Source organism: Sphaeramia orbicularis, chromosome 11 (genome assembly GCF_902148855.1).
Source record: "Sphaeramia orbicularis chromosome 11, fSphaOr1.1, whole genome shotgun sequence".
NCBI lineage: Eukaryota > Metazoa > Chordata > Actinopteri > Kurtiformes > Apogonidae > Sphaeramia > Sphaeramia orbicularis.
Genome location: NC_043967.1, coordinates 7,312,390 through 7,340,198, shown reverse-complemented (window position 1 = coordinate 7,340,198; position 27,809 = coordinate 7,312,390). Strand labels below are relative to the sequence as shown.

General features: G+C 38.3%; 1 protein-coding gene and 1 long non-coding RNA gene across 2 annotated transcripts in view; one reads left to right on the top strand and one right to left on the bottom strand.

Annotated features, from left to right (window-relative positions):
* LOC115428794 (ataxin-1-like) overlaps positions 1–27,809 on the bottom strand; it is a 337,516-nt gene that overhangs the window by 250,220 nt on the left and 59,487 nt on the right.
* On the top strand, positions 151–17,516 carry LOC115428808 (uncharacterized). The gene is made up of 3 exons (XR_003936692.1): positions 151–259; positions 3,932–3,933; positions 17,505–17,516. It is a non-coding gene; the product is annotated as an uncharacterized LOC115428808 (long non-coding RNA).

Here is a 27,809-nt window from a genome sequence, read left to right as displayed (position 1 = left end):
CTTTTTATATCAGTAAATGATTTAGGTTGCCAGTAGATGTATGGGTCTATGGGTTCATCTCAAAATGGAAGATTAAATATCCAACATAATTTCAGTGAAAATGTAATTTTGACCTTAAATGAAATATGCATGTATGTATAAGTAATATGAAACATAACCTGTTAACTGTTGCTGATCAAATGGTGAATAAGATACTCTTTTGGGTTCATGTATTTGCAGATCTGACTCTGAAAGAGTCAGTGCCTCACCAGCCATGAAGGTCACTGCACGTTACTGGTCTGTATCTGTGTTTGTGTGTGGCTGTATTCATGGCATATTGTGGTAGTCTTTGAGGGGTCGTGGCAAATAAACCAAGCAAAATTGCAAAATACCTGTCAAAGAATGCTTTGCATCAAAACTAATCACACCAGTGACCAGGGCCACTGCTAACCATTTGGATGACCTAAGCACAGTTGCCATTCACTTAGTCATCTTTATGTCCTTCATCAGATACAACATTGTAGCTGGATATCAACAGATTCACCAACATTATATTTGTATGACATCTGTTTCACACAACATGTTTAGATCAGGCCTTTATTTGCAGTGCAAAATCTCTGGAAAAAGTATGTTTTTGGAAAAAAGTAAAGTGGTACTTCAGCTTCAGTGTGAACATATTCATGGCATAAACAATACTTCAAAATAATATTTTGATCCCACTAGAAAAAAGCCCCAGTATGTAAAGGCACTAACTAGCTTTAGTCTCAGTTGCTAATTTACGGTAGCTTAGTGGCTAATATGGCTACTCCTTCTCCCTTCCATTCTCCTCTTCTGTCTTGCTCAGTGTGTCAGATCAATCAATCAATCAATCAATTAAACTTTATTTCTATAGCACTTTTCATACATGGTACATGTAGCACAAAGTGCTTCACAACAAAACCCCCCACTGTCCCACGGTTGCAAATAAAAATACAAGCAACAAAGTAAAATTTACAGTAAGGGTTTAATTAAAAGCTAGACTAAAAAGATAAGTTTTAAGTTTACTTTTAAAAATATGAACACTCGCAGTGGACCTCAGGTCCTCAGGCAGGCTGTTCCATAGTTTGGGGCCATAAAAGCTGAATGAGGCCTCACCATGAGTCTTAGTGTGGACTCTAGGAACAGTTAAGAGGTGACTACCTGAGGACCTGAGGGTCTGAGAGGGCTCATACGTCAAAAGCAAATCAGATAAATAAATAGGGCTAAGACCATTAAGAGTTTTAAGAGTTTTGAGATGTTTAGTTTTTCACCTGCGTAACAAATGTAGTGTATTTGCGGCCATGGAAGTGAGGGCTAGCCAATTGGAGGTGCAGGTCTGCTCCATGAATGAATCAATAGCTACGACAGGTATCCTTAGCCGGAGCGGACCCACCAGCTCAGGTTAGCCATCGCCCAGCACCTCCCGAGCAGCCAGGAGAGCAGAAACAGTGGGTGACTGTTCAAAGGAAGCATAGTGGCAGGCAAAAGGCTTGGATGCACCACCAACCACTTCATGTTTCCAAAAAGTTTTCCCACACACCCACTGAGAATAAAACTCTGGTCATTGGCAGCTCTATTGTATGTAACGTGAAGTTACAGACACCACTGACCATAGTTTAATGCAATCCGAGGGCCAGAGGGCACGCTGAGGGCCGCGTACAGTGGATCCTTTATTCATTCACTCACACATTCACACTCCAGTGGTGGTAAACTACATATGGAGCCACAGGTGCCCTGAGGCAGGCTGACGGAAGCATGCCTGCCAATTCGCCACCACCAAACATTCTTAGGTCAGTGTGAGTAGCAGCACTAGAGGCAAGGATGGTGAAGTATCTTGCCCAAGGACACAACAGCACATGACTGGGACAGAGCGGGATTCGAACTGCCAACCCTTCGGTTACTGGACAACCTGCTCTACCTCCACGGCCGCCCCGTTGAAAATTAATTTTGAGTCAGTGTGTACCTATGCTAAAAGTATGTTGGACACTGTAATCTTCTCTGGTCTCCTACTTAATCTGACCAGAGATGACATGTTTAGTCTTCACTCAATCAGCGGCCATCTAGGTGGTGTCCTGCCAATGACATACAGTTTGTGGACAATTGGCGGACATTTAGGGGAAAACTCAGTCTTTTTAGGTGAGACAGCATACATCCCACTTGGAATGGCACTGCTCTCATTAGTAAAAATCTGGCCAAGTTTATTACTGACCCCAGCAAAACTGAGACCCTCATCATTGCCCCGGATAGTGCAATCCCAGGGATCAAACATCACCTTGGAGACCTGAGTTCCTCGGTAAAGACCAAACTGAGGAATCTGGGTGTCATCTTTGACCAGGACATGTCTTTAGAATTCTACTCCAAACACCTAAGTCAAAAACTGTTTCTTCCAACTACGCAACATCTCCAAACTCAGATCTATGGTGTCCATAAATGAGCTCGAGATGATCGTTGACGCTTTTGTGTCTTCTCGCTTAGACTACTGCAACAGCCTGTTTACATGCTTAAACAAGAAGGAGCTGGCCCGTCTACAGTTTGTCCAGAACTCTGCTGCCAGGCTTCTGACCCGCACAAACAGGAGAACCCACATCACTCCCATCCTTAAATCTCTCCACTGGCTCCCTGTTCTATATCATAGGGCTGCACGATTTTGGCAAAAAAAAAAATCCCGATTTTTTCCTCTAAAAACTCGATTTTCGATTTTGATTTCGATTTTTGGGTAAAACTACAAAAGACAACAGAAGTCAGCATGTCGTTTTTGTGAGCAGCCAACAATGCAAGGCACTGCTCTGACCTCAAATCTGTGATGGTATCACGTGATGAACCCACAGAAGTTTTTTTCTTAATTGAATCTTTATTGAATGAAGTAGAGTATACAAACAATGTATACAACAAGAAAATAACAGAAGTTTGCCAGGGGGAATACACTATAATACAATGTCCAAATCAGAGCAAATACTTATGTTTTTTATAGCCTTTTTGTTTCCAGATTTATCGAACAGCTTTAAATAAAGTTCAACATCTTACAAAAAATAAATAATATTTGGTTTTGTGTTACAGAACTTACATTTGGGAATGAAAAATTTAGCAAGTAAGAGGACTAAATTAATTCTTATATATATATATATATATATATATATATATATATACACACTTTTTTTTTTTTTTTCCTCTGGGTATCTGGGCCCACAGAAGTGATACAAATGTAAGTCAGTGACAGGCTTCAGTCGTGCGTGCGTGCGTGGACCACGTTAATATGAGTGATCCACATGCGGTTCTATTTAAACTGGGGGATCCGTGCGTGGAACAGACCGACCCAGGACACGCTGGAGGGATTCTATCTGTGGAGCTGGTGGATGTGTGTGGGCACAGGGCTGTGTGGGCTCCTCTGCTGAGGCTGATGACCCCGAGACCCGGACCCGGTTCGGAAGAAGACAGTACGGTACGGATCCGGGACAACGGAAGAGTGATCCGCATGCAGTTCTATTTCAGTTGCGGGATCCGTGCGTGAAACCACGGCTTATATTGCTTATAAGTACTGTGGACTCATTAACACGTTTATAGTCCGGTCATTACACAGACTTCTGTGACAGACCACTATCACTGATAGGAGGAAGAGCCTACGGTAGCCCGCAAGCGCGCGGCCCACAGGCACGAGAGAGATGAAATCGATTTTACGATTTCCCTATTTTAAAAATCGTCCTAATTAAAAAATCCGATTTCGATTTAAAATCGATTAATCGTGCAGCCCTACTATATCGTCTTCATTTCAAAATTCTTGTGCTAACTTTCCAGGCCCTACATGGCCAGGCCCCTGCATACATTGCTTCCCTGATCCATCCCTACAGCTCGACTCGTAGCTTGAGGTCTTCAGGACAGCACCTGCTGATGGTTCCACACACCTGTTTTAGCACACGCGGTGACAGGTCTTTTAAAGCTGTGGCCCCACGTCTATGGAATGACCTGCCTCTACACCTACGGTCCATGGACTCTGTAGAGAGCTTTAAGAAACACCTCAAAACCCTCCTGTTCAAAAAGGCTTTTTAGTCTCCCACCTGACCCAGGGCCACCACAAACTGATTACACTATGTATTCATCATAACGTACTCCATGTGTCACCCCCCCCCCCAGTCTCTCTATATCTCTATCGCTCTCTCTTTTCTCCTCCTTTACTCTCCCTCTCTCTCTTTAACCCCAACTGGTCAAGGCAGACAGCCATCCTTCAGGAGTCTGGGTCTGCTCGAGGTTTCTGCCCATTAAAGGGAAGTTTTTCCTCGCCACTGTCACCAATCACAAGTGTTTGCTCCTGAAGGATTCTGTTGGGTCTCTGTAAACTTAATTTGATTCTGATTTGAATTGATAAAGCACTTTGTGACTCTGTCTGTGAAAAGTGCTCTATAAATAAAATTTACTTACTTACTTACTTACCCCAAACCCTGACCCAGAGTTAAGACCGGGTAGGGATGTAACAATTAGAGATTTTGGTGCTACAATTGTCCTCAGGTAAATAATTGTGGTTTCACGATTACTATGATTATTTTGCGGGGATTTATACTTGGGGGTGCGGTCCGTGCTGCACGTACCTTACAACAGGTATGGGCAGAGCATGTCATGAAAGTGAAATTTTGTAACAGTTCACTTATTTTTTCCAAAGTGACCCCCATACAACGCACATTAGGGTCACAGGCAGATAAACCATCAGCAGGGAAATAAGCAAAAGACAAAATAAGTGTGCATTTGGCTCTATATCGGCCTTTTAATCTCCACAGATGAAGTCAGAACACACACCCCACACTCGAGCACATCCCCGACAAAACAAACTCCAAAATAACGTATATAAACCATGTAGCAACCATGTAGCAGAGCCAACAAAAACATTAACTCATTTAACACAAATCATTAAACATAAAGCAGCTCAACCCCTCGCCAAATACCTTTCCCCTTTTTAGTCCCCAAAGTTTTTACGCATGCAGATTGTCAAAGTTTTTACGCATGCAGATTGTCATTGCCATAGAGCAGTAGCAGTGCAGCCTCAGGCTTTACTCACAGCACCGTACAAACACCATGACAGGATCGGCCCACACTGACCCCAGTAGCTCCACGGAGGACAATAATCCACTTGACAATGGGAGAAGTGTAATCCAGAAAGGTATTAAATCCACAAAGTTAGCTCCAGGCTTCCAACTTACGTGCACATACGTTTTATAAATTTTTTTTGAAGAATATAACAAACAATAAATCAACACTGTGACCAAGTTTTACAAAAGGATTGGAAAATAAGTTATTTCACCCCTGATGGAGGCCTTAAAGTGATGCATATTCAACAGACATCATTAATATTGGTAATGACTTATGGGGTCTTTACAACTTAACATGTGTTACTACTTTCTCTACATCTCCCACTGTTGTGAAGCTCATACCTTTTCCCTACCTCCTGAAAATTCGCTAACTTTCATTTGAGGAGGTAGGACCAGATTGTTGTGAATGGGTTGCACTTAAGCTGCATAGATGACAGTAGCAAACGCAAACTCTGTGGAAACGAAGGTGAGCCCACTTCGAAATTGCTTGTACATTCTGTCAGTGGTGGAATGTTGAATGCAGTGCTTTTGTACAGTTGCTTTCATTCCATGCAGGAAGCGCATATTGGCATGTTTTTTATTCCGCTTTTAATCTATTTTACTTTATCAGAACGTTTTTGACAGCCTTGACAATTAATTAACCATGACGTTTAAAATTGTGATTAATCATAACACCATGACATCATTACAACCCTAAAACTGGGATGCAGAGCTGCAGTCTTACACACTTCTCTGTGCTTTCAGAGCAGATAAACGATGTAAACCGTATAGGACAAGGTTCAGGGTTTGAGTTGCATTTTAGTGACATTAAGGGCAAAAATTCAAGTTCTTGGTTATGGGCTGAAAATATATCAGTTTAGGGTCAAATTTTCTCAGGAATATGAATCTGAAATCATTTATGCAAAATCTTTTGTGGTTTTCAAATCACTGAGCCTTTATTGACACAAGGTTGAAACAAAATTAAAGCCGCAAGCGGCACTGAAAGGCCCTCGCCACGGGCACGTCCAGCACTAAATTTTAATGTCTTCTGATGAATGGGTGTAGGCCTGGGAGATTGACAATTGACTCAAATTTGAGGCAAATCAGTGTTCATATGTCTGAACTGAACAAATTTTTGTATAAGTAAATATGTAGGGGGCGCTATGGAACCAAAATTCAATTTCTTCCATTGAATGGGTGTAGGCCTGCGAGATATACCACTGAGTCAAATTTGAGCCAAATCGGTGTTTGTATGCCCGAACTGATGCAATTTTCATGAAGGTAAATTTGTACGGGGCACTATTGAGCAAAATGGCAATTTCTTTTGATAAATGGGTGTAGGCCTGGGAGACTGACAACTGATTAAAATTTGAGCCAAATCGGTGTTCATATGTCCAAACTGAAGCAATTATCATAAAGGTAAAGTTGTAGGGGGCACTATAGTGCCAAATTTCAAATTTTTCTCATAAATGGGTGCAGGTCTGGGAGATAGACGTCTGAGTCAAATTTGAGCCAAATATGTCCATATGTATGTATGTCCGAACTGAAGCAATTTTCATTAAAAAAAAAAAAAAAAACTTGTAGGGGGCGCTGTAGTGCGAAATTTCAATTTATTTTGACAAATAGGTGTAGGCCTGGGAGACAGATATCTGAGTCAAATTTGAGCCAAATCGGTGTTCGTATGTCTGAACTGATGTCATTTTTGTAAATGTATATTTGTAGGGGGCGCTATAGTCAAAGTTTCAATTTCTTTCAATAACTGGGTGTTGGCCTGGGAGATAGATGCCTAATTCAAATTTGAGCCAAATCGGTGTGCGTGTGTCTGAGCTGAAGCACTTTTTGTAATGGTAAATTTTCAAAGAAACTTTGCAAAGTTTGCGATGTCATCACACAAAAATGGTGACGCCGATCCCAAAAATTCGGCTAATTTTTGATGCCCCACTCCTCTAGATACTGTACACCAATTTTGAGATCATTCGACCAAATGTCTAAGGAGGAGATAGTTAAAATACTACGTCAGCGAAAACGCTGACTTAGCATTTTGGAAATTTCAATCCAATATGGCCGACTTCCGGTTGGTTTAGGGGCGTGGCCATAATATTTTTTGTTTGTCTCCTGACGATGAATAAGTGTACCGATTTTCGTGGCTCTACGACAAACTTTACTTTGGACGTGGTCTCATTGGCGTAATGTATTTCCACTTTTCAAGGGGGCGCTGTTGCAACATTTCTTTACCGACATCTACAAAACCTATATGTAAATTCAATTTTGCACATTTCTGAATTTTGGGCAAACTTTGGTGAGTTTTCACAAATGTTCAGGGGGTCAAATTTGAGCTCAAAGCACAAGAGAAAGAAAAATAAATAAATTAAAAAATAAAAAAAAAAATCTGAGCAAGAACAAAATAGCCGTTTCCATGGCAACCACGTATTTGGCTTTATTTGAAAGCTCTCGAGGTCCCCCACATGTCTGTGGGGTCAGATGTCACGTGTCGTGCACTTAAACACACGTGACGGACCCTGACTGGGCGTGTCCCATTGACTCCAATTCATTCTAAGCAGGTGTAAATATGCGATTTGTGCACGTCATGTAGATGTTTGGAAAGGTCTCACTGCCATGAATGTGAAGATGTGTGAGAGTGGCAACAGTGGCGAAAGGCGACCACGTCACTGGCGATTTTGTCCCCATGCGCCCACTGCAGACTCAATAGGCCCTGTGCCGGAATTACTCGGCTTGGGCCAAAAAACATGAAATTTTACCTATGCACTACTTGATTTAACTATTTAATTTCTGTCAAAAATCAAACATAACATGCTTTCTTCTCTTCATCTGTGAGCTTTGAATATTCCCCGGGAGGCCTTCCTCCAGCCCTGGATGGCTTTCGTCTTGGCATCTTAGCCCTATTCAGTGAGTCTGAAATTTAAAAAAAAATATATCAATTAGGCATTACTCCATAACATGTAAGACTTGTTTTATTAGTTTCTTTCTTTCTTGCTTTGGTTAGTTTATTTCAGACACAGACATAATACAAAACATATGAAACAAAAATAAAAATAATAATAATAATAATAAACAATACACAAATAAAAAAAAATCAAACAATAGAAAAATAATAATAATAATGATAAACAATACACAAAAAATCAAATAATAGAAAAAAAAAAAGAACTGTTGTGCCTGAAAGAAGCCACTGCTTATCCAGTCCTACCCCCTAATTCCAGTCCTCAGACTGTTAGTGCTAAATCACTTGATAGACAACATAAGATTGTGATTATCTACATACACTTTTACATACACTTATACAGTCACATACACATACAGTATACATACACACATACAGTCACATACACATCTACATACACACATACATACACACCAGTTTATTGTCTACTGCTGTACACACACGTCTGCACCCCCATGTTTATATACACACACCGTACAAAAGAACCTGACAATCCAAATAATGATTACACCCTTCCTTGAGCCAGATATTGTGAAAATAACATTTCTTTGTACATTTTCTTGAATTTTTGAATAATTAATTATACATTGATATGTAGAAGCCTTCCTAAAGTAATTCTGGCTTGTTAAATTGGCTTCATCATTGACAGAGCAAGTCAAAATCTAACAAGTTGGTGGGCAGTTTCAAAAACAAATATGAAAATTTGGTTGTAAACAAAACTTGATCTCACTTTAGGAAACTAAATGGGCCTAAATAATATAAACTAATTGTAGCCCACGTAGGTGGGCATAATTGATTAAATTTTGGAGGCTACATATTGAAAATTGAGTGAATGCAAGTTTTTTTTTTTTTTTTTTTTACAATGGTATGTATTTTTTTCACAAACTAAAAACTGATGGGGGTAGGGTTAGTAAAAGTAATGATTTTACTTATCTAATATTAGAATATACTTAATTATTGGGTAATGCTTTATTCACAACAGAAAAAGAAAGAGAATTGTGTATAATACATACAGATTTATGATAATATCAACTCTACATAAAGAATTATAAGTCAAATTCTTACTAGAAGCCAAGAAATACAAACAAAATTGTCACAGGACGTCTTCTGAGGAACTGGCTGATATGACGTCATTGACTGACTGAAATCACTGAAACTGATACTCTTTCAAAAGGGCATACCATAAGCTCTTCTTCTATGATTAAAAGTAAGCAAGTTCAATGAAAATTTGCAAGCAGCAAGAGGATTAATATGGGTTTTTAAATTATTTGTCACTGAAAAAGGGTAATTTTTGCCCACTTTTCAGCAAATATCATGCAAAAAGTCACTCAAGGACAAGTGATACACATTTTTTGATGTTATATTCTGAAACTACACAATTTTTCCAATAAATTCAACACACTGGCACTGCATGAAAGGTATACATGTATTCTGCAATATTCTTTTCACAATAATGTCACAATAATGATACTCACAGTTTCAAACTTGTCACAGAGACTGTGTCTGTATTCTGAACATGTGAAGTTAAAGCAAAGAGAAAAACAGCTATACATCAAAACCTAATAAAAATCAACACCAATACTTCAACAGTTCCAAAACCCAAGAAAATAAAATGTGGCCTCCTGAATATTAGATCTCTGTCTTCCAAAGCTGTATTAATCAGTGATATTATACCAGATTATCATATAGATTTATTCTGTTTAACAGAAACCTGGCTTTGTCAGGAGGAGTAAAGGTTCTGTGAGGACTATCCATTTTAAGTGGATTGCAGCAACGCTTTTGGCCAGAATCAGTGGTGTTTTTTCGGGACAATGACTCCATTTCCCATGAGCACAAGCAACTACTGTTGTAAGGGCATAACTCTGGCCAAGGCATGCATTTGTCTTGAAGCTAATGAATGAAGAGCAGATCTTCTTTACAACTCTGCATTTCTTTTTTCAAGACAGCAACTTGCAGGGTGCAAAGCGATGTTTGAAATGAGACTACAAGCAAACTTCATAGTCCATTTGTAGCATAGTTTAGTAACTGGGGTGAAACCGAAAATGAAACTTAACTTTGGATGTCCGACTCCTAGCTTCTATGCCTCTCTCTCTTTTACTCTGGAGCTTACACACAATTTTCACAACTTCTAACTTATAACCACTGGGCCCCATGAATTTCTCATGTTTACCCCCGCTTTACAGTGCCCCAGAGTTTAGTGTCTAGAAGGTGAGCAGCCTGTCTGTTTAGTGTTACTCACAGACCGGTGCTCTAAAACGTATCCCAATAATATAAATTAACACTAGCTTTTCCACAGAGTACTCAAGCAGGAATTACATTCATTTTCAGAAATTACTTCATTCACTCAACATCTTCAGCATTCTGCATTAGCAGTTCAGCACAAGCTGCTTCAGCCTTCTGCATTCACAGCATAATTTCTGAAGAAATTGCTGTTCTACTTTTATAATTGTCTTGTTCTCGAAGGACAGTTTAGTGTCCAGGCCCTGGCATGAACATTAAACTCCATACATATCCATTTTAGTCTCGCCTTACGAAGCCCTTAGTTTGTCACTGAAACAATGCTCCAAATAAAACATATTACCAACACAAAAGAGCTAGCCCTGTGACTAACGCAGAAGCGTTTACTAAGTGTTTGACTGAGCTACAACAGCCACTATACTAAAATACAATGTTACAATGCATATGCATAAAGAAAAGAAGCATTATATACCTGTCTAGAAGAAAGAGGGCCAACTCTGGAGCTGTTTTCATTCCTTTGAACTCCCTTAGTTCTCTCCATCTGTTGAAAGCAATGCCGAGGTTTACCCGTGTTTTAGCCCGTGCTCTACCACTCTCCCATTTAGTGTTGTTCAGCTCTTCTGTCCTTTTTCTTTTTGCAAGTCCAGCTCCAGTTCCAGTGTCCACCATTACAACAAAATAAATTCAAAAAATCCCTTTCTTTAGGAAAAAGGACAGATCTTACTTCTCACTCGTTGAGTTTACTTCTCACTGCTAAACTTTAGGGACATAAAGTCTGCCGTAAATCAGTCCGGTCCCATGAATTTTTCATGTTTACCCCCGCTTTACAGTGCCCCAGAGTTTAGTGTCTAGAAGGTGAGCAGACTGTCTGTTTAGTGTTACTCACACTCACAGACCAATGCTCTAAAACGTGTCCCAATAATATAAATTAACACTAGCTTTTCCACAGAGTATTCAAGCAGGAATTACATTCATTTTCAGAAATTACTTCATTCACTCAACATCTTCAGCATTCTGCATTAGCAGTTCAGCACAAGCTGCTTCAGTCTTCTGCATTCACAGCGTAATTTCTGAAGAAATTGCTATTCTACTTTACTTCTCTACTCCACTTCCCTGACCAGGGAAGCTGGAAATAGCATTTGGAAATAACTTATTTTAGCGATGATAATCTCATTTTAAATTGCAGACTACGATCAGGCATATATATATATAACAAAAATGACTTTTTCAAGATCACATAGAAAGTCCTCACAGGACCTTTAAATGAAGCTACTCCTACTCATGGAAATAACGAGATTCCTCGAGACTCATGCCGAGGAGGAGGAGTCGAAGCTATTTTATATGTACTAACAATTACAGCAGTAGTGCATCCACTGTTAATACTTATACTTGAGGTAGCAGTATTACCAGTTATGGACATTTGTTCTAGCTATTGGTAAGTATACTAGCACCAGCTGTTCTACTTTTTAACAGTTCAAGTTCAGTTTATTGCTAACCCCAACTGGTCAAGACTGACGACCACCCTCCAGGAGTCAGGGTCTGCTCGAGGTTTCTGCCTGTTAAAAGGAAGATTTCCTAGCCACTGTCACTACTCACAAGTGTTTGCTCCTGGAGGATTCTGTTGTTTACACTGATCTTTGAGACTAATTTGCTAGTTTCTGAACAGTTCAACCAAACAATTTCTAAAAAAGTCTAGCAAAGAATATACAGGGTGGGGAAGCAAAATTTACAATATTTTGAGGCAGGGATTGAAAGACAGTGTATGATTTGAAAGTCATGAGCATCTATTTGCCACAAGAAAACTGACATAATAGAAAATGTTTTTATTCTATGTGTCCTCCTTTCTCAATAACTGCCTTCACACGCTTCCTGAAACTTGCGCAAGTGTTCCTCAAATATTCGGGTGACAACTTCTCCCATTCTTCTTTAATAGTATCTTCCAGACTTTCTCGTAAAAGTTTTGCTCATAGTCATTCTCTTCTTTCCATTATAAACAGTCTTTATGGACACTCCAACTATTTTGGAAATCTCCTTTGGTGTGACGAGTGCATTCAGCAAATCACACACTCTTTGACGTTTGCTTTCCTGATTACTCATATGGGCAAAAGTTTCTGAAAAGGTATGGATAATAGTGTTAGGTATGATTATGACATCAATATATGTTTGGTTTCAAAACAATTGACGTAGTGCCTGCTGAGAAAAAACAACTAAATGTTCATTGTAAATTTTGCTTCCCCACCCTGTAAAATATTCTGTCTTAATCGAATATGATGTATGACTGATCTACCATAAAACTAAAATAACCTATGAGATGACATGCAGTACAGAAAAGTAGTATCATGTGATCAGCAACATGGAGGAAGCACAATGATGTTAAGTTACAATAAATATTTAGTTTGGGCTCAATGTTTATATTAGCTTTGTATTGTGTTTTTTTTTTTTACATCATTTTTGTAATTTGTCTCATTTTGTCTTCATGTTGTTTTGAATTTTTTTGTTTTTTGTTTTTTATGTATTTTGTGTATGTAGTTCTCATCCTGTCTTTTACAGCAATAATCATTTTCATCTTATATTGTTTTTGCATCCTATTCTGTTTTGTTATATCCTTTATATCAGTTTTTAAATTGCATTGTATTTTTACAAAATTGTTGGGTTTTTATCTTGTTGCATTTTAACAACATATTTTGTCTGGTTCTGTCTTCTATGCTGTTTTTATCTTACTGAGTCTTTCACTGGTTTCTTCGCCTTCACTCAGGACCACTCACCAACTCACCCTTTAAACTGGAAATTAATAATTACTTGATGAAAATTATCAATACCAATACAATATATGAGAATTGCTGATATGATCTTTAATGCCAGTTTTGTCTTGTTTTTTCCATTATTTGTCACATTTTTAAAAAATAATCATGATATAACAATACAACCATTACCTAAACATCTTGTTTTGTCTTTTATTTCATTTTTGTCTGTTGTGCCATACCCACTTTGTTTTGAATTTTCAGTACTTTTGTAAGTCACTTTTGTCTTCTTTCATTTGTCATCTTTGCCTCGTACATCATTTAGACATAAAGCGGACACCGAAGGAGATGTAACACAGCCTATGGGCTGTGCTGACACCAGTAACACCGAATCTGCATGTTTGAGGAAGCCAATTTATGACTTAGGACAGTTTACAAGACTTCTTTGATCAGTTTTAAGACCTTACATTCAGGTAACAAACAGTACAACAGTCCTCATTGTCATTGCCTTGAACCAGTCTTAATCAAGTTTCATGTCACACTATATTTCTCCCAGGCTAAAGTTTCTGCTACTAATGTTCAAGCTGCTACAGCTCCTACCTAGACTTCTACACCCATGAATGATTGTTGGAGATTCCACTCATTCCCATCTACATTACGACAAAATGATCAACACTAATTACACATTTGACTAAATCTTTACAAAGATTTCATGGGCAAATATAGAAATATTTATTCATTTATCATATTTATCACACCATTTCTTATCATTTATCATATTTATCACACCATATATTATATTTATTATATATGATTTATTATTATATTCATTATTATTATTATTGTGTCTGTGGAATTTTTAAGACCTTTGAGTGTCATATTTAAGGATTAATTATCAATTTTAAGGATAACGAAGGCATTCATTTAGGACAAACCAAAGACCTCAGGAAACCTGCAAACACCATGTCACTTGTTTGGGTCTACAACAAAGGATCACAGTTAAAAAGAGTTGCATTTCCACTGTGAAAATATAGGCAGAAGTGTCAGAGTTTAGTCTGAACCACAGATAAGCAAACATAAACTTAGCACAGATAATAACAATAACAAGAACCTTCATAAACCTCATAATCAAAATCATCTGTGTGAAAAAAATGCTGCCAATTTCACCATCAAACTCGATTCTTTACATTTAGAGCTATGTCCAGTGGTGTAAACAACAGCAGTACTTTTAGCTTTTAACAATTTGTAGGGCTGTATGCTTAATTTTTTTAGGTGGTAGCACTGGTGCTAGCAAGTTAAAAATTTTAGTAGCACAAAGAAAAATTTTGTAGCACACACAGTTGGACAGGCAGTTAACATGTTTATTGGCTAAATTAATTTGATACTGATCAGAAACTAACAACGTTAAACAACAATTAAACTGATTCTTTAACCATTATTTTTCCTCCACCTCAACACAACAGGATGAATTTCAACATTTTTAAACATGAAAAATCAACAGTACTATATTTTCAATGCACATCAGTGAACAGTCTGTGCTGGTCTGAATTAGATATGGCTTATTGACAAGAAACAATTCTAATCAGTCCCATAAGTCAAAAAAGATTTTACTCAACAAAAATGTACAAAGTTCCGTTTGACTAAACAATATGCTTCACTGTGCCTGAAAACTTTGGGGCTTATACTGTTTGAAGGTTTGAGAGAGAGAGAGAGAGCGAGAGAGAGAGACACACATTGCTCACAAATTCAATCAGACAGATGCCACCTGGGGTGCTAATGGGGGGGGGGGGGGGGGGGGGTAGAGTAGGATAAACATGACATGTTCATGGGGCCTTGCATTTGTGGGGGGGCCATACAGCAGTGGAGGGGGTCCAGTGGATACAGGCTAAAAGTTGTGAAAATTTCACAAAAGACTTGCTGTATAAGAGATGCACAGAAGTCAGGAGTTGGACATTGAAAGTATGTTAGGTTTCAGTTTCGTTTTCATGCTAGCGTAAGTGGCATTATGTATGGACGGCACCCCCACATACATTAACATCGTTGTCGTGACATACTGAGGTAGAAGCTACAGAAAAATACCTCTTCATTTTGCTTGAGGCTTCGTCTTGTTCTTAGTTGTAATGTCAAAAATTATAGAAATGTTGCGGTTTCCCGGCACACATCAGCGAGGGCAGGAATATTTACCCAGACATCTAGTTCTTTTGTATTCAGATTAAGGACAGTACACACTTACAAGTACAACTCCCATGAAGCATTGTTCCAACAACTGACAAATAGGACAAGAGACAGTAATATAGCCTAGTTTCCCCTACTATTTTAGACATGATACCAACGCAACTCCTTCGCACTTGTGCTAGTGGATGCATATTTCTCTTCACACAGAATGATTTTTAGTAGCAAATCCGGTGGAAATTGTCACACTGTACAGCCCTGATTTGTCACTCTTTGAATCTTATGTTCCTTAATGGTTCTCATCCCATCCATTCACCTTCTGGTGCTTTGGTCAAGGTCCTGTGGCATTTTCTTTACTATGGGAGACCAGTAGAGTGGCTCACTACTCTCCCTGGTGGTCACTTACATTCACCGACCCATAAGTGTAAATAAATTCAGTTCTCTAAAATCCAATACACTGTAATTTTTCGCAAAACTTCACAACTCACTAGTCAAAACTGTAACATTATTTTTAGGTAAGGTTTTAATATTTGAAAGTAGAAATACTACATACAGACCTTTTCATTTCCCTTAATTATCTTAAGTTGTGTACTAAATTTTGCTTTTAACAGCAAGGCCAGTTGACTTAAAGAACATAGTAGACTCAGACCCAGAGGCCTGGAGTTCACAGTATGACCTTAGGAAGTCACCAGTGTACGTCATGAAGCACTTTGGTTGTGGCAGGTTCCTGCTGGCAGCACAGGTGCTCACATGCACAAACTTAACACACAAACACACTGATGTACAGACACTTGGCTAGGACACTGTACATACTCCCTTCCCTCCCATCTACAGTGATCGGCTGACCAACACATGAAAAGATGCACGAGCACAAACACACAAAGCGCAGGTGCTCACACTGCCCCACCAGCTGTCCCATGAGATCCTGCTACAAGGTCTGATAACCAAGACAGAGAGGACAAAAGAAGAGAAAGCCTACAAGCAAGCTGACAGAGCTAATGCTGACAGGTGTGTGTACTGTATATGTGTGTAAGGTCATGGCTCACTTCCAACGTGCCTTACTGTCCTTAACCTAAATAAAGTCGGGTTATCTTTGTTTAACCTTGACTGCCGGTACTGCATACTTTCTATGTCCACGTGTTGCAGTGTGTTAGTGCAGCATGGTTTTCATGGCCTGCGGTGAAGTATGAATGCTACAGAGATGCTCCAGTAAGAGTCAGCCCCCACAAAATCCCAAAGTGGTGATATTAGCTTAGTTTCATTGACTTAGTCACGGACAGCAGAGCAGTCAAGCAGTTGGAGACGGATGGACAAATCAAACCTGAAAAATTGGCAGGGTGTATGGAAAAATTGATGACAGAAAATTATGACATTAATCGCAATAACCCTGTGAATTATATGAGAGTATTAAAAGTGTTTTTTGCATATTTTGTGATTTTGCAAAAAAAACAGCAACTCAGAAATGGGCCTGGCCTGTATCAGCAGATACAGCTCAAGTCAAGGAAGGCATTCCCTAGGGCTTAATGACTGCTTTTATCAATGATAATGTGTCAATGATTTTTTTAACTAATCAATGACCTGTTTGACAAAATAATTTAAAATAGCAGAAAATGATTTTTAAAAAAGTGATCCCATAATTTAAAGATGATGTTTTCAAATGTCTTGTGTGGTTCACAATCAAGATACATTCAGTTTACTGCAATAGACAAGGAAAGGACAATGGTATCTTCAGTCACTTTAGGTGGAATAGAAGAAAAATTGGAGTGAAAAACTGGGGAAAATATTTAGCAAAAGGGCGGCCATGGCTCAGGTGGTAGAGTGGGTCATCCAATAGCCGAAGGGTTGGCGGTTTGAATCCTGCTCCATCCTAGTCAGTCTGTTGTGTCCTTGGGCGAGACACTTCACCCTCCAGTGCCACTCACACTGGCGTATGAATGCGTATGAATGTTTGGTGGTGGCCGGAGGGGCCATAGGCGCGAATTGGCAGCCACGCTTCTGTCAGTCTGCCCCAGGGCAGCTGTGGCTACAAATGTAGTTTACCACCACCAGAGGAAGAATGTGAGAGCAAATGAATAACGGATCAATAATGTAAAGCGCTTTGGGTGTCTAGAAAAGCGCAATATAAAAATCCAGTCCAAAAGAACTAAAAATGTAGATTTGTAGATTAAAGTCTTTTGTAATTTTGTAATAAAGAAATGTGGAAAAAATTGAAAGCCACATCAAGTATAAATATTTCACTTTTTATACCAAACACAAGATTCTATTTTTTTTTTCTTAAATATACAACTTTATCTCAAATATTTAATAAATTTACTAAATATATAAAATAAAATAATTAAGTGTACTTTCAAACCACATTAAGACCATTACAATGACAGCTTACTACCACATGAAGAACATCTCTAGGATTAAAGGACTTATGTCTCAGCAGGACCTGGAAAAACTGGTTCATGCATTTATCTTTAGTTGTGTCTTTACAACTCTCAGTTCTTTAAAATCAAGGTTAAAGTCTCATTTGTTTACAGCTGCCTTTAATGAGAGTTTTGGTTTTTTTTTCCACTTCTAATACCAGCACTGCAACTCAGAATTTTAACTGTTTTGATTGATTTAACATTAAATTCTTTTATTGAAGACTGTTTTTAGCTTTTGTTTAAACTGTCTCTTATTCTTGTTTTAATTTCTTTCTTTCTCCATAACTGAGCTTTTTTTTTTTTTTTTTTTTTTTTAATTTTCACATTAAAAAATATAGTTGGGCAAATCACCACCTTTACCAGGTTAAAGTACTTACTAATACCTACAAAAATATGTATAATAGAATGTTGTAGTTTTTTAGTTTAAGAGTTACAGCAAACTGAACAGCAAAACTGTGGCTCCATAACAGCTTGACCTGACCCTATTAGGCCTGTAACAGTACACAAAATTTTTGGTTTGGTACATTTTCAGTTTTCAAAGCTACGGTTTGGTTTTTTTAGGTTCAGTACGGGAAGAAAGAAAACCCCTCAAAATGTCTATTAATGCATTTATGAATTTTTTAACATTTTTCCCCAAAATTTTGGAGACAATAGAATATAGAAAAACAGGAATAATATAATTCTGCTGCTACAAATCAAATAGAAAATAAAATAAATTATTAATATTACTAAATGTATTTTAAACATTAGTATTGCACTTTTCCCTGAAAGGTAGTTTCAAACAAACAAGAAAAATCTAATCACAGTTCTGTCAGTTCACATTCTGCATAAAAATAACAAAAAATTCCACATCAAGTGCAACATTAACAAGAGGGTAAACTGGTATTCTGTTTAAACAAACTGAAGAGCAACTTTGACAACACAATGAACCAAATTATTTATTTTAGGACAGAGAACAAACTGTTTAGGACACTGTGTATTTGTGTGTGCATGGGGGATCTTTTTTTTTTTTTTTTGTCGGAGCCAGGGGGTAGGGGGGGTGCGCAGTTATATACCTGGGGGTGCGGTCCATAACTAACGTAACGAACGCTGTTGTGAAACGAAAGTGAAACTTTACATACTTTCAACGTTCTATTTATTCCTCTATTATACAGCGTGCATGATAGACAGACAGACAGACAGAGCTAGTGTAAGTGTTTTAGAACTAACGTAGTTCACAGGGCCCAAACAACGTCCGTCTTATTAACATCTCTTTCCCTGTTATTGTCTTTCACCGGGACCTGAACTGATCCAAACAGGACTGTAATGACGGTGGAGGGTCTTCAGTCTCTTCCTTCCAGGTTCACATCATATTTGTTGTTTTTATTAACCTTATATCAGCTGCTATTTCATATTTTGGGTCAATGTGTGCGTCCTTCCATATGTCCGTGTGAAACTTGCACAGATTTAAAGTTCCGCATCGAACGACGTCTTTCCTTCCTTTTTCTTTTTCTCATCATACTGTGCCGTTTTGGTACAGCTGTGTACCAAACCGAACAGGTGTGTACCAAAACGGTTCGGTTCAGTACCTGTACCGTTACAGGCCTAGACCCTATACAAATAAATTTGCCTTGTGTTGCCTTTATTTTCAAAGAATATATGAGATTTTTTTTAAAACTTTAATCTGAAAATCTAGAGTTATAAAAGTTATTTTAATAAAAACTACACTTACAGTGTCTCTGATACAATGTCATAGATGGGAGTATTATAATAATAATAATAATAATAATAATAATAATAATAACAATAATAATAATAATAATAACATTAGAAGGTGAATTCAGAAAATTTGGACTTTTTTCATCATAAATTACCTAGTATCAATTACCAAAATACTTATTTAATTTAACAGCCAGGGACTAATGGACTACTCGACTGATCAGGTCTAGTATGAACAAAAAGTATTTAAACATTCATCATAGAGTTATACAAAGCTGTTAACCAAAACAACTCACATGTATTCCACCTCCTTCTTGTGGTTCATTGGCTGTTAAACAGCAAAAGACACCACTACAACTGATAAACCCCAACAAGTTACAAAGTCTTTTTGATGGTTTTCACATTTATGCTCTGCAAAACAAAAACAATGTTTTCTGGACCATACACTACAAACAAAAAGTTAAGGATATATATATATATATATATATATATATATATATATATATATATATATTTATTTATTTATTTTTTTTTTTTTTTCAGGTCTTTTTTTTCTATTTTTGCCATTTGTAAATAAAACTGTCTGGTCATTAAAAAAATGTGTTTCAATTCAATTCACACACAAAAAGTAAAAAGCGCTGTGCAAGAATCCTAACTGAAAAAAATAGCCCAAAAATATCCTTAACTTTTTGTTTGGAGTGTATGTTTCCCTCTATAGGGAGAACAATGTAATACTTGCTCTATTAGAAACCTCATATCTATTGTCTTGAGAGAGTTATGTGGCATTTCAGGTCAGCACAGTTGGTTCTTGTGACTTGAGGTTATGTCACTGTCGTGTCAGCCACATGACACATTGTAAAAGTTTGTTCTCCCTGGCTCCTACAAAAGACTGACAATCAGTTATATAACCAAGGCCATAAGGTCGGAGCTGCTGGCATAGCATAGCCACGCCCTGCCTGGCCTGTTAGCATTCCATAGTGAACTCTAGTGTCAACACGTGACAGGCTGTAGATGTGCATACATACCCCCCAGGCTCTGACATGTCTAGTGTGTGTGACCTCTCCTCTCCCTGCAGTCAACACTGAAAGCCACTGGAAAATCCAACCACCCCAGATGCACTGGAGTAACACACACGAAGGAGCAATATACACTGATTATGCAACCAATTAGTTTTTCAAGAGTGATTTAAACAGTGTATCAAAACAGGGCTCTAGCCTAACTCTTTGCACTGGTGCACCTAACTTTTTTTTCTTAGGTGCACCCTTAGGTGCAAAAGTTAGGTGCACCCAAATTTTCGACCACATCGCATTTAACACCGCAATTTTACAGGTTTACTTTTTTCAAAATCACTGTCCATATAGGCAATATTGACTTATAAATGACTATTTATTTTTTTTATTTAACCTTTATTTACCCTGGCAAGCAATTAAGAACAGATTCTTATTTACAAATGCAGCCTGATCAAAGAGCAATGGCTCCTTGAGGGGTAGGGGGTGTGGGGGCTAAAAGTAAAAACAAGGTTAAACAATTACAGAAACAAACAGTAAATAAATAAATACATTACAACAATAACAGTGAGACATGTAAAAGCCAAATACTCAATAGGTGCAACAGTCAACTAAAATGTGTTCCAGGTTTTGCTTAAGAACAGTGAGAGATGTGAGGACAGTGAGTCTGAGGGTTTTTTGTAGAGTGTTCCAGTTGTTAGCTGGAGCAAATCAGAAGGCGCCGCAACCGAAGACAGTGAGTTTGATGAGATTACTGGACCTAAGATTGAGTGCAGAATGGGAGAGGTGCAGAAGGGAGGAGTGGTAAAGAGGTGTTTTTCTGAGTAATGTCTTGTAAATGAGCTGAAGCCAGTGGCAGAGCCATCTGGTGTGGAGGGAGGTCCAGTCAACTAGGTTATACAGGTCACAGTGGTGAGTTAAGAAAGGAGCACCTGTGCCAAAACGGATGGCAGAATGGTGGAGAGGGTCGTTTGCTGAGGGTGGAATGAGAAGCCATCCTATAGATGGTGTCACCATAATCAAATATGGGCAGGATGGTCACTTTAACAAGTGTGTGTTTGGCTGAATGGGTGAAGGAGGTCTTATTCCAGTACAGAAAGCTCAAGTGAGCTTTGACTTTTGACTGAAGGTGCTTAATGTGGGTGGTGAAGGAGAGGGGCGAGTCCAACCAGAGACCAAGGTATTTATAGCAGACTCCGGTTCAGAGCCAGTGGAAAAAAAAAAAAGACATGGAAGACTAACAATATGGTCAACATAAAGTTCTTTATTTGAAGCACAATCCTAAGAAAGCTAACTTATTGAAAAACTGTTGATGCTTTAAGTGTTTCACTGAGCTGAAATTTAAACTGAAAACATCAAGATAAATGAAATAAAAAGAAAATCTCAATTGCACCATATTTTGATTTTGAAAGAAAAAGAACACTCACCTCCAGATACTTGATCCTACGCTAAGTATTCTGTGCAATAACTTCAATAACCCCGGGAAACCTATTTCAGTGAAACAGGCTGTTTGGAATTATTTTATTACAGTATTTGTAGAACTGTCATAAAAGCTGCTGTGAGTATGTACTTGTCCTTTTTTCAGGACTACTTCTACTTTCAACATCTGGACAGATCAGGTTTTACTTTACTGTGTGTTTTAGGAAAAACAGACAAAAACAAAAAACACAGAACCGCATTTTTATAAGTTTTTACTGAATAAGGCAACTTATCATTTATATATGTGCATTTTAAAATTGGACCTACAAAGGCACAAAACATTTAATAACAGACAGAATATTGTTAAAATTGCATTTAATATTATATATTTTCCTTTCACATTTCAGGTTCATATTTATTCAGGTTATTCACATTTAACTGTTAAAGGATAGTTTGTTAATCTAATTATTTTCATAATTTCATGTTATTTTTTGCATTACTTACAAGCATAATTTTATTTATTTATTCATCTATTTATTTATTTTGCGCATTAAACCAAAAAGTGAATTTGGAGTCTGTTTGTGGAACCTTAACTAAAACTAGTTTGACACCTTTGACTCTCAATAATTTCAGTATAATTTTCAGAGCTTTTCACTGCCCTAATCTCCCATATGTCACTGGAAAGACCAAAGGCTTCAGCAGGATCTGGAAGTTTTCTGATTGCACAAACAGTGACAGTGAAGGACATCGATATTGCGTACATACGCATTTTAAGAGTTTTTCCTGTGACATTTTGGCTAATTTCTAAAAACGGCCAGGACGTGAACAGAAGACATGGCTCTGTGTCAGAGCATCAATACTGATTTCCAGACAGATCTGGCCTTAACTTAACATTCTACTAAAAAGTTGTCAATGGTTCTTTTCATCTTCTCTCATCATCCACTCTGTTAATCTGATGGGCCTATACTCACCTCTCTCTGTCAGAATGCAGCACACACATGTTCAAACGCACACACATACAGGAATATCTGGACCACTCCCAATCAGAAAGGGGGTCCCGCCCTTCACTGTCTGATTGGTTTAGATCACGATATGGGCCTAATGTGTGTCTGTTGTACAACCACAGGGAGACTTTCAGAGTCACAGAGAGTTGTTTGGTTTTTTTTTAACCCTCAAACAGCTGGTTGCACCAGTGCGACCTCAGATCTTTTTTTTTTAGTTGCACCATTGAGAAATGAGGTGGCCTGTTCGACCAAATTGGTTGCACTCTAGATCCCTGCTGTAAAGGTAAATACACACCAACCCGACTGCCAATCGTTGCCAGAAAAGGTAGCCTGACTGATCAGTCTGCTTGCATCTCCCCAACACAGTCAAAAAAGTGTGAAGAACACAACAAATCGACTACCAACTCGTGTGTACATTCTGCACTTGTGCGAGACATAAAACCGGAAAAAGACTGTACATCTCTCTAGACCAAAACACAGCGCTTGCTGTCATCAGTCATTGTTGTCAGCAGAGAGTTTTGAGTAGTCAAGAAGGGTTGTTGTAGTTGTACTTGTTGAACAGATGGCTAGTAAAAGAAGATACTGGCATTGTCAGCTCTCAGTTCTCTTCTTGTGGAAGAAGAAAGATGTCGCAGGCAAAAACTAAGGAGAAATCACACTATGCTAACAATGCTAACAGTGTTCACTTCATGGAATGAATGAAGTCTATAGGCAACAGTGACTGGCACTCATTCAGATACATTATGAGCAGTGAATGGCCTATTACAGAAGACAGTAATAGTGTGAAGTACCTTGGCATTCACATGTAAACTTCTCGTTCACTAATTCACTGATCAAGGGCTGTCCAGCCCTGAGGCCTATTATATATTATACATAGCCTATGTATAGTAAGGCTAATGTGATAGTGATGATTTTTTTGTATCAAATGTATGGTGTGGCAGCAAAGATTTTGCCCTAAAACCTTACCAGCAGAAATGCTGGGAAGAGGTGGCTGTTGTCAGCAGTGGTGGCTGCTCGTCTTTCAGACAGGGGAAGCTCATTGTCAGCTTACATCAAAAAAAAAAAAAAAAAAAAGTCAAGTTATTTAAACATACATTCGGCCCTCCGTTCCTTTTTAAGAAAATGCTCAGTGACCTTATCATACCAAGTAGGTGTCTTTTCCAGGGACTGGACCAGTGTCCTCTCAATGGCCAGCAGAGCTGGGCTGCTTAGATTGCCTTGGCCCATTGTGTTGTGGGTGTAAGACTTCAGCCTTTTTAAACAAGAGATGCTCCTTTCACTCCAACCTAGCTGACAGTACGATTGATTTAACTATGTACAAAACGATATTAAACTCGAACAAGAAATGATTAAATTATGTAACTGAAACAAGAAAACGCTGAAATTATGTTAAATTGAAACAAGGAAGTCCAATGAGTGTGTTTTATTTACAGTACAAGAAATGAAGGAGTAATTTTGTAGCGGTTTCTCTCTTGATTTCACACCAGAATGCGCGGCGGTCCTAAACTGAACTGTGTCAGAGAAGGAGCAGATCTGAAAACAGCTGTCAATCAAATGGGATTCAGCCTTTCGACTGATCCTCCAATCAGCACATGGGATTCTGGTGTCCAGCCTGGCCGAGCTCCGCTCACAGCTACATTCCCCCCCAGAGACGCCCAGCATCCGGGGGCAGGACAACATCGTGGCATTTATCCAATTACCGTCCAGTTTTGAGGCAATGAAAAAAAACTGTTCCACTCAGTCCCATTGAAGCCCATAAACGCCCGCAGTCTATGGGCAAATGCACTGAACAGAGATCGAATGAGAAAACAGCGCAACGGGATTGGATGAGAAGTGAACAACATTGCATCCGTTGATTTGTGATAAAGCTGATTTGAACGAACTCATCTTTAAGATGAACATGTTCTAACACATTTGTAGTCAATAAAATGTCAACACAACCGAACATATTTAACCATTTAATTTTCGTAATTTTAGGGGAAGCCAGGCCCGGCTTCCCCTAAAATTACGAAAATTAAATGCAGTCTATGAGAAATCGCCACTGGTTGTCAGAAGACGCTAAGAAGAAGAAAAGAGTGGGTGACCAAACAAGGAACAAGAGAACACTCTGCCTTGGTCCAGCTTTTGCAGAATGGAGAGGGCTAGAAGAAAAAGAAGCATGCAAAACAGATGCAGCCTTGGCGTTGTTGCTGCTGCACTTATAAGTATCACTGAGATAAATTCTCTATACTCTATGGATTTCAGTGTGTTTGTGCACTCTTGATGATTGCTATTGGTTGTAACAGTGTTTACTCATTTATTAACTAATTTTATGAATGATGGCCAGATGCTTGCTAGCTTGCACACTCACTAGTAATCACAGTTGTTTGTGTCACGTAGGTATATGTTTGTTTAGTTTACTAGATAGCCCTCTGCCTGCCTCAGGAGTGCATTTTTACTACTAGCCACAGGATTTTGTCAGTTGAATCTAGGTTTTTGTGAGATAGTCAGAGGTGGAGGGTTAAGTGTGGGTTTTATGACAGTGAATATGTACTTTGAAACTGTAGTGGGAGCTCCACAGTGAGAAATGCCACAAAAACCATGAAGATGAACCAAAACAGTAAAATGTTACTTAGTTCCGCTTTAATAGATTTTTTGGTAACATCATGGAACTGATGCAATTGGCTCATAGTGAGCCTATTTACATGACCATAAAAGTCAAATAACTGGGAGTTATCGGATAATTGTAATAATCAAATCTTTAAATGCACTCGAGAAATGTGAAAATTGAAAAACCCTGGTTTAGATGCTCCAGTCCTTTATTGGATCTCTTTCGGAGTACGAACGTTCGTATGTTGTGATGGTAGACTAAAACTTCCTGTTGTCTTCAAATCACGTTTGACTATGTAACTTCCATTCTCTACCATTTAAATTGTGATTACACATGTGAAGATCTAAAATAAAAAAATAGCTCAGATTAACCTGTATACATGCAGGAAGACAGTGGAGTACTGCGGATCCAGGCGTGTTAATCAAATTTCTCATATTTCGATAACTGCCGTTATCTGAAAAAGCATATCAAGGTTATCCTGTTCACATGGTCACCTGAATAATCTGACAACTCCAGAAATGGGATGATGATTGCAGTATTGGTGTGCATATAGCTAAACAGGCTCAGTGATACACCTTTTCATTGCAGGAGATAATGAATGAGTCCCAGCTCTTCCAGCTGTGTCCCATGGGACCATATTCCAGAAAAAAAACAAACTGCATTTCAGTCAATAGTGAGAAACAAGAAGTGTGCCTCTGCAGCTTCAACATGTCCGGATTGAATTTTCACCTCTTTTATTAATTTTTCAAGCTCAAAAATTGAGGTAATGCAATGTGGCAGCCTGTCTTATCATATAATACAGGTATAAGCACAGGTAAGGGTGCTTATCTGCTTGTCTTATCATATATTAAAAAGATGAACATAAACTATATATATATATATATATATATATATATATATATATATATATATATATATATATATATATAATTTATTTATTAAACATATATGTTTATTTTATTTTATTTTAATTAATTTTATTTTATGTATTCATTTTGGTTGTGTGTGTTTATATGTTTTTGTTAGAGTACGAGGTGCATCAGGGTTGGGACTGTTATAGTGGGGGTACATAACTATGTTTGTTACTGTCTTTCCCACAAAACATCTTCTAATTTGTATTTGTATTTCAATTGTGACACAACTGAAGGAGGATCAAAAAATTATATTTTACCATCACTGTTCATTTTAGTGATTGGGCACAGCAGAATGGGTCATACTTGGTTAGCCATTATACTTTAATCAAAAGTGAAACCAGTCAGACTGTAATTTTTAGTTTTTAGTCCTAGCATCTTTGATTGAAGTAAATGTGCTGAACTAACACCTGGTAGTCAAAGGAAATGTCTTGTATACTTCCAGAAAGGGTCACATGCATTAATCATGGAAGGACATGTAATGAGTGTGACTGTCCAGTTAAAACACCAGAGTAGTGGTGTGGATGCCAGGTGTAAACATAGCATAAGTGTAAAGCTAACTGCAGACATAGCCTCAATCACTGTCCATCTGTCTAACCCTAAGTCTTTTCTATATATAAACCAAAACATGTCATAGTGTACACTACAAGCATCTGTCAACTGGAGCTGTATAGTTGCTTGTGGCAGCATATTTGACTGGTGTTAGTCACAGGGACAAGCTACAACTGCTACAAGGTCATTTGAGGATTAACCATAAAGCGTGTCCCCCTCACAAACACACATGAACAGCCTGTCAGATAGAAGATGTGAACTGGCTTTCACGGTTCAGTGAAGGTAGATTTGGAATATACTGTATTTCACAGCCCAGCCGGATCTGACCCCATTTTTTCATATCCTTAATATTCAGATTGCTTAAAGATACAGTGCAATGAATCACTACAAGTGCCTCTGTCTTTCTATTCCAAAAGTAAAGCACACACAAACACACGCTACATTACACACACAGGGTAATGTCAGGTCAAGGGAGATAGAAATGAAATCTCTTCTGACACTTACTGTACCAAAACCCTCTCTGACAGTGCTTTAACATGCATACATATGTGTACTCACACGCCGTTACACACTCAACAGAGGAGAGCCCTGAGTGTCTATACATGATTAAAAGACTGAAAGTGGGGCAGTCGCACAGTTCTTGCTGCAGCAATTCCTTAAGCCCACATATACACACGCACACAGTCACTATACACCACCTCTGTGTTTAGTAAATCTGAATGGCCACATGCACGCACACACACACACACACAACTCACATAGCATCGGATCAATAATTGAGTGATTCACCTGATGAAGCAGCAGGGGATAGACAAGCACCAGAGCCAACCAGTTAATGGAGCTGGCCAGACATGAGATGACAAAAATTTCTAAAAATATGAGCCCCTGCCACCTTTTAATTCATCTCCTCCTTGTCCAACACTTTCCTGGTGTTTTGCTCTACATAGCTTTTTGACTTCATAACCATATTTCCAAATATCCAAAATAATCAACTTTCAATTCTGAGTGGCAAGCCAAAATCCAAGTTATGAGTAAGCTTCAGATACATCGCCA